A 12,815-nucleotide genomic window follows, 5' to 3' on the forward strand; every position below is an offset into this window, starting at 1 on the left:
CAAACGTCACACTAAGATAGATCTTTTGCAACGCACAGCGGAACTTAGTGAGACTTTGTTTCAACTGGGCGAAACAGTTGCAACTGAAACAATGGCGCAAGGTTCACCTATCATGGCGGTGACACCAACTGAACTGCGTACGTTTCCAGTAAAGATCGATCAGTAGGATAAAATACCAGCAGGTGTGGGAAAGATAGGGTGGGTTTCAGTAGTGGATACCGAATTGCCGAGGGAAACATTACATGTGGTTGAACCGCCCTTACGCAGTGAAGAGTTAGACAGTTCCCATTGTTTTATCCACAGGAGTTTAGCGCATGCCAGTGACATTAATGGGAAACACATAACTTTGGTGGTGAGGGGGGCGGGGGGGGGGGGGGAGGGCGGAGGGTTGACTAGCCACTCTGGAAGTCATGGAAGATGAGGACTTCGGTATGTCGAGCCTAGAGGAAAGCCACAAGCTAATTGTCGATAAGGAAATGCTACGGAGGAAAGTAGATCATTTGAAGGGCAGTGATCGAATGACTATTGAGAATTTGTTATAACAATTGGTAGAAGAATTTATTGAACAACAACTACGGGATGGGATCATAGAACCAAGTGATAGTCCCTAAAGTGCAAATATTGTCATAGTGCCAAAAAAGTCGGCGGACTGGACACAGAAATACAAATTTTGCTGTGACTACAGGTATCCAAACGCAAGAACCATGTCGAATGCGTATCCAACTCCAAACGTCACGGAAACTTTGGATAATCTGGTTCAGTGTCGGTTCTTTACAACCATGGACTTCAGGTGTGGATACAGTATTTACCGTCCCAACAGGACATTTTCATTAAATCGCATGCCATTCTGACTAAAGAACGCACCGGCATCTTTTCAGTGGTTGTTAATGGGATTCGTGAAAGACTTTGTGAAAATAACAGGACTCTTGGACAAGCTACTGACGAAGGGAACGAAATTCCATTGGTCGCAGGAACGTCAGGAAGCATTTGAAAAATTGAAAGAAATATTAGTTTCAGATCTATTATTGGTTTTTCCAGATTTCGAGAAAGAGTTTATCCTTTGTCGTTTGTGGTATTACATATTTTCGGTGTTCTCTGTACTCTCTGTACGGTAGTAAGTTTAAGGTCGTGACACATCTCGTAGCACTGAGATGGTTCCTTGGTTTGAAAGATACGTCTAATAGATTAACTCGGCCGGGGCTTAAGCTTAGTGAATTCGAGTACGAGGTAACCCATAAGCCAGGGAGATCACACCCAAATGGAGATTCGTTAAGCTGTGGGGTAGCAATGTTAAGCAGGCTAGGGAAGAGCGTTGAAGAATGACAGCAGGCACAGGCAAGGGACGAGTGCCAGGCATGTAGGTAACAGCCTATTTCTTTATGCATGAGTGTTTATTGTGTAGAATAACGAGGTATGGACCACTTGTTATGATTCCAGAGGATTTTCGGAAGGACATTTTGCAGCAAGCTAATGACCATATGTTGTCAGGCCATGGTGGGTGACGTGCGACTGTCAGACGTGTACAAGAGCAGTTTTGGTCAAGGAACGGGAAGCGTGACGTAGAGCAGTATGTTAAGGACTGTGTGCCATGCGCGTAGTGGGCCGACATTACGCATCACAAAGTGCCATTGCAAAGGTTACCAGTGGCGTCAAGTCCATTTTCTGTGTTGGTGTTGGATGTCCTCGGGCTATTTAGTAATACACCTGCAGAAAATAGATACGTTCTCACGATCATCGATCATTTTTCTCGATTTTTAGCATTGGTACCGAAGCCGGATCAACGGGCTATTACTGTAGCGCAGGCGTTAGTAAACAGCTGTTAAAGTTTGGGGTGTCTGAGACCATGATTACGGACCAAGATACGAATTTTGTCTCTGATTTAATGAAGTAGCTATGCCACATATTGCGCATAAGGAAGTTACGGACGAGGCCGTTTCATCTGCAGACCACTGGGACAATGGAGCGCGTGCACAAGACGATTGCAAAGATGGTGGGCTATTATGTAGGTTCCACACACGACAATTTGGTACAACTATTTACCATATGTACAGCGTGTCTATAATTCGAAGGTTCATACTGCAACAGGCTTGTCGCCATTTGAGGTTTTGAGTCCTAGCCGGCCGCGGTGGTCTAGCGGTTCTAGGCGCTCAGTCTGGAACCGCGTGACTGCTACGGTCGCAGGTTCGAATCCTGCCTCGGGCATGGATGTGTGTGATGTCCTTAGGTTAGTTAGGTTTAAGTAGTTCTAAGTTGTAGGTGACTGATGACCACAGATGCTAAGTCCCATAGAGCTCAGAGCCATTTTTTTTTTTTTTTTTTTTTTTTGAGTCCTAAATTAGGACGGATGATGAGTCAGTGAGGAAGTTTGCCAGAAGAATTAGGGAAGTTTGGAGGAATGTGCAAAAGGCAAACCCGAAGGCGCTATAACGACAGGAACAACCAAACAGACGCATGGGAAAATTACTACAATACCGCGTGGGTCAATGGTCAATGGGTAGCGGACATTAGTCCCTATCATCGAAGGGAAAACGAAGAAATTTTTAACAAAATACCAGGGACGATAACAGGTCGTGGAAATGACCTCACTGACCAACGCGAAGATACAATTCCCCATAAAAACGTCTGTTATACACGTCATTCGCATAAAACCCTTTAAAGGAACGGTAGAGAGGATACCGCAATTATCGGCAAACAACCAAGAGATGAAAGATACAAAGATTAAAAAGAAGGAACCTGGAATTGGCGAGCAACGTAAGGTGCGTGATGTGCCGTATAGGTTAAGGCCGCGTAAGTAAATTGTATTTTGTTGGTTTTTTTTATTTCGGTTTAGTATATCAGAGAGTAAGTATAATTCGCCGTAAGGATATTTGTTGTTTTTATTAATTCTTCATGTCGTTATTATTAATATTGATTTCTTTTGTGGATTGTTCGTTCTCGGAAAGAGGGAGGGGGTGATAGAGTAATCTGTGATCTGTTCAGGTGGCCAAGTACGGACTGATATGCGGACATGTGAAGCGAGTTCGTTTCTGGGGAAGTAAATGGGACGACTTGTGGGAAGGAGCTTCTGCCAGTCAAACGTGTTTCCAGGGGCTGGATATTCTTTGTTTAGACTCCGTATTCACGGCAGAAGCTGTGTGGCTGAATTGCTGTGAAGGAGGCAGACCGGTAGGGTTGAAAAAACTCGGGCTTCGGGAAAGCGGAATGATTATTAATAGCACGACTTGCGAGGTAGCTGGTACCGATTTTCGTCTTCCGGCTACGCCTACAAGCTCAGCTGCTATGGCACTGTCGCGGAATACGTTGTGTTACCCAGATGGATTTCTGAGGGTATTACTCGATCAAAATTTAACATATTTAAATTACACACTCAATCCAGAGCTTTTGCAGCCATTGGAAAGATTAATAGAGCTCCAGCAAGGATGAATTTTGATGGAACAAATGTGGCAGCATGTACACCATTTACGGGAAGAACAGGAGCAGAATGTACTAGTGGTGAGCGTATCGGCCACCAGTTGCGGCGTGTTTCTAGCACGCTTTTGCGTACTGTATTTCCGGGTAAGACGCAAGATAGTTCAAATGGCTCTGAGCACTATGGGACTTAACATCTATGGTCATCAGTCCCCTAGAACTTAGAACTACTTAAACCTAACTAACCTAATGACAGCACACAACGCCCAGTCATCACGAGGCAGAGAAAATCCCTGACCCCTCCGGGAATCGAACCCGGGAACCCGGGCGTGGGAAGCGAGAACGCTACCGCACGACCACGAGCTGCGGACAAGACGCAAGAGGGCACAGACTGTGGACGTGCCAACACACCAATTACCAGCAGAATGGTTGACCGGCATTGGTCGGAGAAGCAGTTAGTATTGAGCTCTTAATTAGTGTATAATGATATGATAAGGGATATATGGTAGTAGTAAAGTCTTGTATTGTGAATTCGGGAGATTGTCCTCAATATGTAAATCATGAGAGTGAAGGTAGTTGAGTGGGAGCTCGATGTTAAAGATTCGGGACAAATCTTCTCGGTAGGGAGGAGGTATGCTGCGCCACGAATAGGTACAGGCCTGGAGTTCGGAAATTCTTGTAAATTTCGTGCAGTTATGGCTGGGAGGCTGTCGTTACGGGACCGACTGGCACATCGTATGGCAGGCGCGGGCAACGTTGATATAGATTTCTCCCTTTCATGCGAGTTATTTTCGTAGGAAGAAGAAATCGATTCACACACACGTTCTCACATCGCTAAAGTATCGCTACTTGTGAAAATCCAGTAACAGTATGGCATAGGCTACATTATCTCAGCATTTTCTCATCGGGTACGAAAAATCTTTTCTTTCCTGTTACGTCATGCATCACCGGACTAGAATGTTAAACTCATATTTGGCTCATGATGGAATGCAAAGATCTATCACAGGACGCTCCTCACTTTCGGACTCCCTTAAAGTAACCAAATGGCTCGCCACATATAAAGTCTCTTAGGGTAACAGCACAGAGAACTTGTCAATATCAGGTTTATATTACGTATGACTTTATAAATTCGGTGATTTTGTTACGGTGGTTGTCTCGCCCTGTGCAGGTGAGAGATTAAAATATCGTGGAAAGATACCACAATGCAGAAAACACCTGTTTACCGCTCCAAAACGATAATCATATCTGTTGTACCGCCGGCCGAAGTGGCCGTGCGGTTAAAGGCGCTGCAGTCTGGAACCGCAAGACCGCTACGGTCGCAGGTTCGAATCCTGCCTCGGGCATGGATGTTTGTGATGTCCTTAGGTTAGTTAGGTTTAACTAGTTCTAAGTTCTAGGGGACTAATGACCTCAGCAGTTGAGTCCCATAGTGCTCAGAGCCATTTGAACCATTTCTGTTGTACCCTAGTCACCGCTTCTACCCACCAGACCGCATGTCATTGATATCAAACGGATAGGCTAATTAATTAAATTGATCATGAGAGTCTCTTTGCATGGCTAGTAACTTTTTTCCAGCAGTCGGATTACACTCACCAGATAGCTCAAATGTGATCACGACTTTAATAGCGCGGTCTTAAGCTAAATAAATGTTGCCGGCGGTAGAATCCTTCTGCGGTGACCTTCAAATGTCTGTTCTCAATAGTGTCTGTGAATGTGTGTTTCTCATAAAGTGTCCTTAGCTAAAGATCGTTGTATTACCAGCTGTGGAACTGCGAAATACAGCTCCAGAATGGATCGTATGTTTCACCCTGTGCAGGACTGTTCAGGTGTTTTAAACCCTAACAAACAGTATTTACAATGGACTTCACTGTACTCTCCACCAATCACACCATGCAATGTCTGCTAACAAATACCTTACAAACAATTGCTGTATCGTTTTTTTAACAACATCCTACTGTACGTCTATTGAGGTAATACTGATACATGCAAGTTGCGGACCTTTGGTACAGAGCCGAGTGGAGGGTCTGAACCAGCAGAGGCTATGTGGAGTGGGCTGAGCGGTTTTTTAGGTTAGAGGGTATCGGAAAAACACAAAAAGGGCTTCAGTCACAAAGGCTGCAGATCGAACACAGGAAGAACGTAGATACAGAAACCATTGGTATAACAGTTGTAAATTGTCGTAGCTGTGTTGGGAAAGTATCAGAGCTCCAAGCGCTGATAGAAACATCAATATAGGCCTGTGCTGTGATAGTGCCACGCAAAACAACAAAGGGTGCAAGCCCCCTCCATGAAAAACACCACCACACCATAACACCACCGCCTCCTAATTTTTTTGTTGGCACTACACACGCTGGCACATGACGTTCACTGGGCATTTGCCAAACCCACACCCTGCCATCGGATCGCCACCTTGTGTACCTCGATTCGTCACTCAACACAACGTTTTCCCACTGTTCAATCGTCCAATGTTTACGCTCCTTACACCAAGCGAGGCGTCTTATGGCACTTACCGGCGTGATGTGTGGCTTATGAGCAGCCGCTCAACCATGAAATCCAAGTTTTTTCACCTCCCTCTTAACTATCGTAGTACTTGCAGTTGATCCTGATGTAGTTTGGAATTCCTGTGTGATGATCTGGACAGATGTCTGCCTATTACACATTGCGACCCTCTTCAACTGTCGGCTGTCTCTGTCAGTCATCAGACGAGGTCGGCCTGTAAGCTTTTGTGCTGTATGTGTCCCTTCACGTTTCCACTTCACTATAACATCGGAAACAGTGGACCGAGGGATGTTTATGAGTGTGGAAATCCCGCGCACAGACATATGACACAAGTGACACCCAATCACCTGACCACGTTCGAAGTCCGTGAGTTCCGCGGAGCGCCCAATTCTGCTCTAGTGACTACTGAGGTCGCTCATATAGAGTACCTGGCATTAGATGCCAGCACAATGCACCTAATATAATAACGTATGTTTTTGGGGGTGTCCGAATACTTTTGATCAGATAGTGTAGTTTCCAGAACGAAACTTTGTCTCGAAACCTGGCAGAAAATCCAACGAGATTCTGGTCGTATGTGAAGTATGCCAGCGGCCAGACATAAGCACTGCCTTCTCTGCACGATAGCAATGGAAATACCATCGGTGATAATGCTGCCAAAGCGGAGTTACTAAACACATCCTTTCGAAATTCCTTCACCAAACATGACAAAGTAAATATTCTAGAATTCGAATCAAGAACAGCTGACAATATGAGTAACATAGGTGTAGATATCCTCGGAGTAGTGAAGCAACTTAAATCATTTAACAAAAGCAAGTCTACCGGTCCAGATTGTATACCAGTTACGTTCCTTTCAGAGAATGCTGATACATTAGCTCCATACTTAACAATCATATCTAATCTTTCGCTCGACGATAGATCTGTACCCAGTGGCTGGAAAGTTGCACAGGCCACAATAGTATTCAAGAAAGGTAGTAGGAGCAATCCACTAAATTGCAGGACCATATCATTAACGTCGATATGCAACAGGATTTTGGAACATATGTTGTGTTCGAACATTATGAATTATCTTGAAGAAAACGGTGTATTGACATACAGTCAACACGGATTTAGAAAGCATCTTTCTTGTGAAACACAACTAGCTCTATACTCACACGAAGTGTTGAGTGCTATTGACAAGGGATTTCAAATTGATTCCGTATTTCTGGATTTCCTGAGGGCTGGATTCGTGATTTCCTGTCAGAGAGGTCACAGTTCCTAGTAGTTAAAGTTGACGGAAAGTCATCGAGTAAAACAGAAGAAATTTCTGGGTTTTTCCAAGGTAGTGCTACAACCCTTTTGCTGTTCCTTATCTTTATAAGCAGTTTGGGAGCCAGTCTGAGCAGCCGTCTTAGGTTGTCTGCAGATGACGCTGTCGTTTATCGACAAGTAAGGTCATGAGAAGTTAAAAAAATTGCAAAACGATTTAGAAAAAATATCTCTATGGAGCGAAAATTGGCAAATTGAACCTAAATAACGAAAAGTGGGAGATCATCTACATGAGTGCTAAAGGAATCCGTTTAAATTCTGTTACACGATAACCGAGTCAAATCCAAAGACCGTAAATTCAACTAAATAGCTAGGAATTACAATTACGACCAACTTAAATTGGAAGGTTTAAATGGTTTAAATGGCTCTGAGCACTATGGGACTCAACATCTGAGGTCATCAGTCCCCTAGGACTTAGAACTACTTAAACCTAACTAACCTAAGGACATCAAACACATCCATGCCCGAGGCAGGATTCGAACCTGCGACCGCAGCAGTCGCGCGGTTCCAGACTGAAGTGCCTAGAACCGCTCGGCCACAACTGCCGGCAAAATTGGAAGGAACACGTAGAAAATATTGTGGGGAAGACTAAACAAAGACTGCATTTTATTGGCAGGACACTTAGAAAATGTAACAGACCTACTAAAGAGACACCCTCCATTACGCTTGTCCGTCGTCTTTTAGAATAGTGCTGCGCCGTGTGGGATCCTTACCAGATAGGATTAACCGAGATCATTGAGAAAGTTCAAAGAAAGGCAGCACGTTTTGTACTATCGCAAAACAAGGGAGAGAGTGTCACAGAAATGATGCAGGATTTGTGGTGGACATCATGTAAACAAAGGAGTTTTTCGGTGCGGCGGAATCTTTTCACAAAATTTCAATTACCATCTTTCTTCTCCGAATGCGAAAATATTTTGTTGACGCAGACCTACATGGGGAGAAACGGTAACCATAATAAAATAAGGGGAGTCAGAGCTCTCACGGGAAGATATACACTCCTGGAAATTGAAATAAGAACACCGTGAATTCATTGTCCCAGGAAGGGGAAACTTTATTGACACATTCCTGGGGTCAGATACATCACATGATCACACTGACAGAACCACAGGCACATAGACACAGGCAACAGAGCATGCACAATGTCGGCACTAGTACAGTGTATATCCACCTTTCGCAGCAATGCAGGCTGCTATTCTCCCATGGAGACGATCGTAGAGATGCTGGATGTAGTCCTGTGGAACGGCTTGCCATGCCATTTCCACCTGGCGCCTCAGTTGGACCAGCGTTCGTGCTGGACGTGCAGACCGCGTGAGACGACGCTTCATCCAGTCCCAAACATGCTCAATGGGGGACAGATCCGGAGATCTTGCTGGCCAGGGTAGTTTACTTACACCTTCTAGAGCACGTTGGGTGGCACGGGATACATGCGGACATGCATTGTCCTGTTGGAACAGCAAGTTCCCTTGCCGGTCTAGGAATGGTAGAACGATGGGTTCGATGACGGTTTGGATGTACCGTGCACTATTCAGTGTCCCCTCGACGATCACCAGTGGTGTACGGCCAGTGTAGGAGAACGCTCCCCACACCATGATGCCGGGTGTTGGCCCTGTGTGCCTCGGTCGTATGCAGTCCTGATTGTGGCGCTCACCTGCACGGCGCCAAACACGCATACGACCATCATTGGCACCAAGGCAGAAGCGACTCTCATCGCTGAAGACGACACGTCTCCATTCGTCCCTCCATTCACGCCTGTCGCGACACCACTGGAGGCGGGCTGCACGATGTTGGGGCGTGAGCGGAAGACGGCCTAACGGTGTGCGGGACCGTAGCCCAGCTTCATGGAGACGGTTGCGAATGGTCCTCGCCGATACCCCAGGAGCAACAGTGTCCCTAATTTGCTGGGAATTGGCGGTGCGGTCCCCTACGGCACTGCGTAGGATCCTACGGTCTTGGCGTGCATCCGTGCGTCGCTGCGGTCCGGTCCCAGGTCGACGGGCACGTGCACCTTCCGCCGACCACTGGCGACAACATCGATGTACTGTGGAGACCTCACGCCCCACGTGTTGAGCAATTCGGCGGTACGTCCACCCGGCCTCCCGCATGCCCAGTATATGCCCTCGCTCAAAGTCCGTCAACTGCACATACGGTTCACGTCCACGCTGTCGCGGCATGCTACCAGTGTTAAAGACTGCGATGGAGCTCCGTATTCCACGGAAAACTGGCTGACACTGACGGCGGCGGTGCACAAATGCTGCGCAGCTAGCGCCATTCGACGGCCAACACCGCGGTTCCTGGTGTTTCCGCTGTGCCGTGCGTGTGATCATTGCTTGTACAGCCCTCTCGCAGTGTCCGGAGCAAGTATGGTGGGTCTGACACACCGGTGTCAATGTGTTCTTTTTTCCATTTCCAGGAGTGTATTTCACTGTGAGTGAGTAGTATAACTGACACAGAAAAATACTTATAGTCACCTACTTATGGTCATTACCACAGTTACATGAATTCCTTTTGGTCACTCTACGTAGTTAGATTGTACGAAATCTAAGCATACATTTCAATAAACTGATGCTGAGCAGTCTGACACTTATTTCCATGAGCTATAGAATACCTTACAGATGTCCTTCCTTCTGCTCTGTTAATTTATCCTTGATCAGATCTCAAATGAGACGAAAGCATATTATGCTCTTCAGTGAGCAGTTGGTGCCATGCCCTATTGACCGTTATTAAACTACCTGCTAGTAACAGATGAGTGTCTTATTACAGTAACTACTACTTCTCAGTAATTGGTTATTTCTGTCAGTTAAGTTGCTATCTGTCACCTCTAGGCAGGGAATGTGGGGGCTCTGACATCCCCCTCTCCTCCTTGGCCTTGGCATGTGGTTGCCAGAATGGCCTTGGAGATAAGGAAGTGCTGATGCTGCTGTCAGCGAAAAATAGCATGTATAATTGTCTCAGCTGTAATATGACACTGCAAACAAGAGGAAGTGATGAAGATGATTTCAGCGAATTCCTGACCAGAGCTCTCCTTGCCGCCCTACTAAAAGGCAGTTACCAAACTTTTTACCACTTTGAAATTTTATTGTGATTTAACTGCAAATTTGTGCAGCCTTAGTTACGGAACACTTCATAATCTGTCATAAGTCTGAGGTTACTATTAATACCGTCTGCCATGTTGTGGGTAGCGACTTTGTCTCGTGAAACACTGATCAAGGCTGGAGATTAGTTGATTGTTTGCAATCTGTAGAACTTCCTCGAATGTTACCAGAAAGACAACATGAGTGGCAGGGTGTGTGGGTACGGGAGATGGAATCACCGACGAGGAAAACAGGGTGAGCTCACGAGCGCACGACGCACGAGGTAGGTCAAGGTGACGCTACAATCGATACAGTTACGTTACGAGCGCCGCTAGAGCTGTCAATTCTGAACTTACCTCGCAGCTGCCAGCGACGCACTCGCCCACTTATCACCCTCTGCCAATCCCTTGAGTTTACATGTCCCACAGGAATTTCACATTTCTGCTAATATGGCCCGGCAATTTTATACGCCGACATTGCTGGCCCCTAGAATTGCAGCCACTTGTTTGACTTCATTCCTGCCACAGTTTCCCAGAAATGTTTTCGGAAGTTCATTGTCGGGTCAGATGTGTTTACACAGGCATAGCAGTGAAATGGACGAAAGCGATCTATTGGCAGTGAGTGCAGCTCTCCTGTTTTTGCAACCCACAAGAAGACTGGGTGGTAGTTGATTCATAAAGCTATTTGATACATCTCTTTAACATGACCATCTCATCGATATGCCTCTTGGTATCAGATGTTTGCAACACTTTGGTGCAAAGGGTCGAAAAATTCATTCAGGTAGTTGGAAATAACAATCGAATGTTTGTGTTAACGTTTTACTGTGGCTAACGGATACAGTGAGATAATGGATTATATCTCTGACCAGAGTTATGAGATGTGAAAAATAATGTATACGAAGGCCATAATTATAAACATGAGATTTGACAAGTTGCTGTCCAAGAAGACACGCACAGTCATGATGAATCTTCAAAAAACTTTAGAAGTCTTGAGAACCAACGTAGAATACAGTTATTGGTGATTATTGCAAATCTTGTACTATTACGGTAGCAGGCAGAATGCATTTCTTCGGATTGCGGTCATTATTTTATAGCAGATTCTATTTTCTCTGGTCATTGATGCACATATCGTATTTATGCAAGTGAAGATTCTCCCATTTTTCCACCTCTGCATTCCTGTAGACAATAAAAAAATCGATTGCATCTACAGATGCATACCAACTACCGAATTTCAGCGACATATTATTTGACTTGGCACTGCACCACTGTGGACGTGAGAAAGGGGAAGCAGTGCTGAGATTGAGAGGGACGAGGGCAAAGGTAGATATGATCCACCCATCCGAACAATTCTCCACCCTCGGCGGACAACACCAACACCTCGGTCATACTTCTGAAACTGCGTGCAGCAACCTAATCCATAAGCGATGTTACCTCGTATTGCAGCAATGTTGACAGCAACACTATTTCGACCACAAGTTCTATTGTATGCATATTTTGCATTCTTCCACTCCCGTCTGAGTTACTAAATACAGCTATAGGGTATTTCTGTAGGCTCGAAGCTAGTGTTTAAATACAAATACGAAGCTATCAAATGCGTTGCAGGCTTCAGCTAATCTGTATGATATAGAGATTATTTCAGACAAGTAATTATAACGACAGTACTCAGCAGTTACATTTGTAACTGAATGTCTTTGTTAAGGGAAACCTAAGTAAGTGTGACGTAAAGAGGTCAACCGATTACTATAACAGAAGAAGTGGTCACACAATTAATACGCCATATGCTAAGCTGTAAAATGTAAAGGAAAACCTATACCTAAACACATTAAATAATAAATTTTTCAGAATTGTTGTGGACATAAATATGGATTGATCACTCTTGAAACTATATTTGTATCTTAGGAACGGCGATATCCTAGTAATTTATAAAATTATTTGCTTTTAAGTGCACATTTGAAAATATAAAAATGTGTAATGGTTATTTCTATAACTAAAAATAATAGCAGTACTCCAAGAATTTAAATAATGATATGGTTAAAAAGAATGGGCAGCTCAGAGGGATGAAGTAGTGAAGGCAGCAGAGGAACAAGTAGGACGAGGGCTAGTAGAAATCCTTGGGTAATAGAAGAAATATTGAATTTAATTGATGAAAGGAGAAAACATAAAAACGTAGTAAATGAAGCAGGCAAAAGGGAATACAAACGTCTCAAAAATGAGATCGACAGGAAGTGCAAAATGGCTAAGCAGGCATGACTAGAGGACAAATGTAAGGATGTAGAGGCTTATCTCACTAGGGGTAAGATAGATACTGCCTACAGGAAAATTAAAGAGACCTTTGGAGAAAAGAGAGCCACTTGTATGAATATCAAGAGCTCAGATGGAAACCCAGTTCTAAGCAAAGAAGGGAAAGCAGAAAGATGGAAGGAGTATATAGAGGGTCTATACAAGGGCGATGTACTTGAGGACAATATTATGGAAATGGAAGAGGATGTAGATGAAGATGAAATGGGAGATACGATACGGCGTGAAGAGTCTG

The sequence above is a fragment of the Schistocerca nitens genome, chromosome 3 (genome assembly GCF_023898315.1).
Source record: "Schistocerca nitens isolate TAMUIC-IGC-003100 chromosome 3, iqSchNite1.1, whole genome shotgun sequence".
In the NCBI taxonomy this organism is placed as follows: domain Eukaryota; kingdom Metazoa; phylum Arthropoda; class Insecta; order Orthoptera; family Acrididae; genus Schistocerca; species Schistocerca nitens.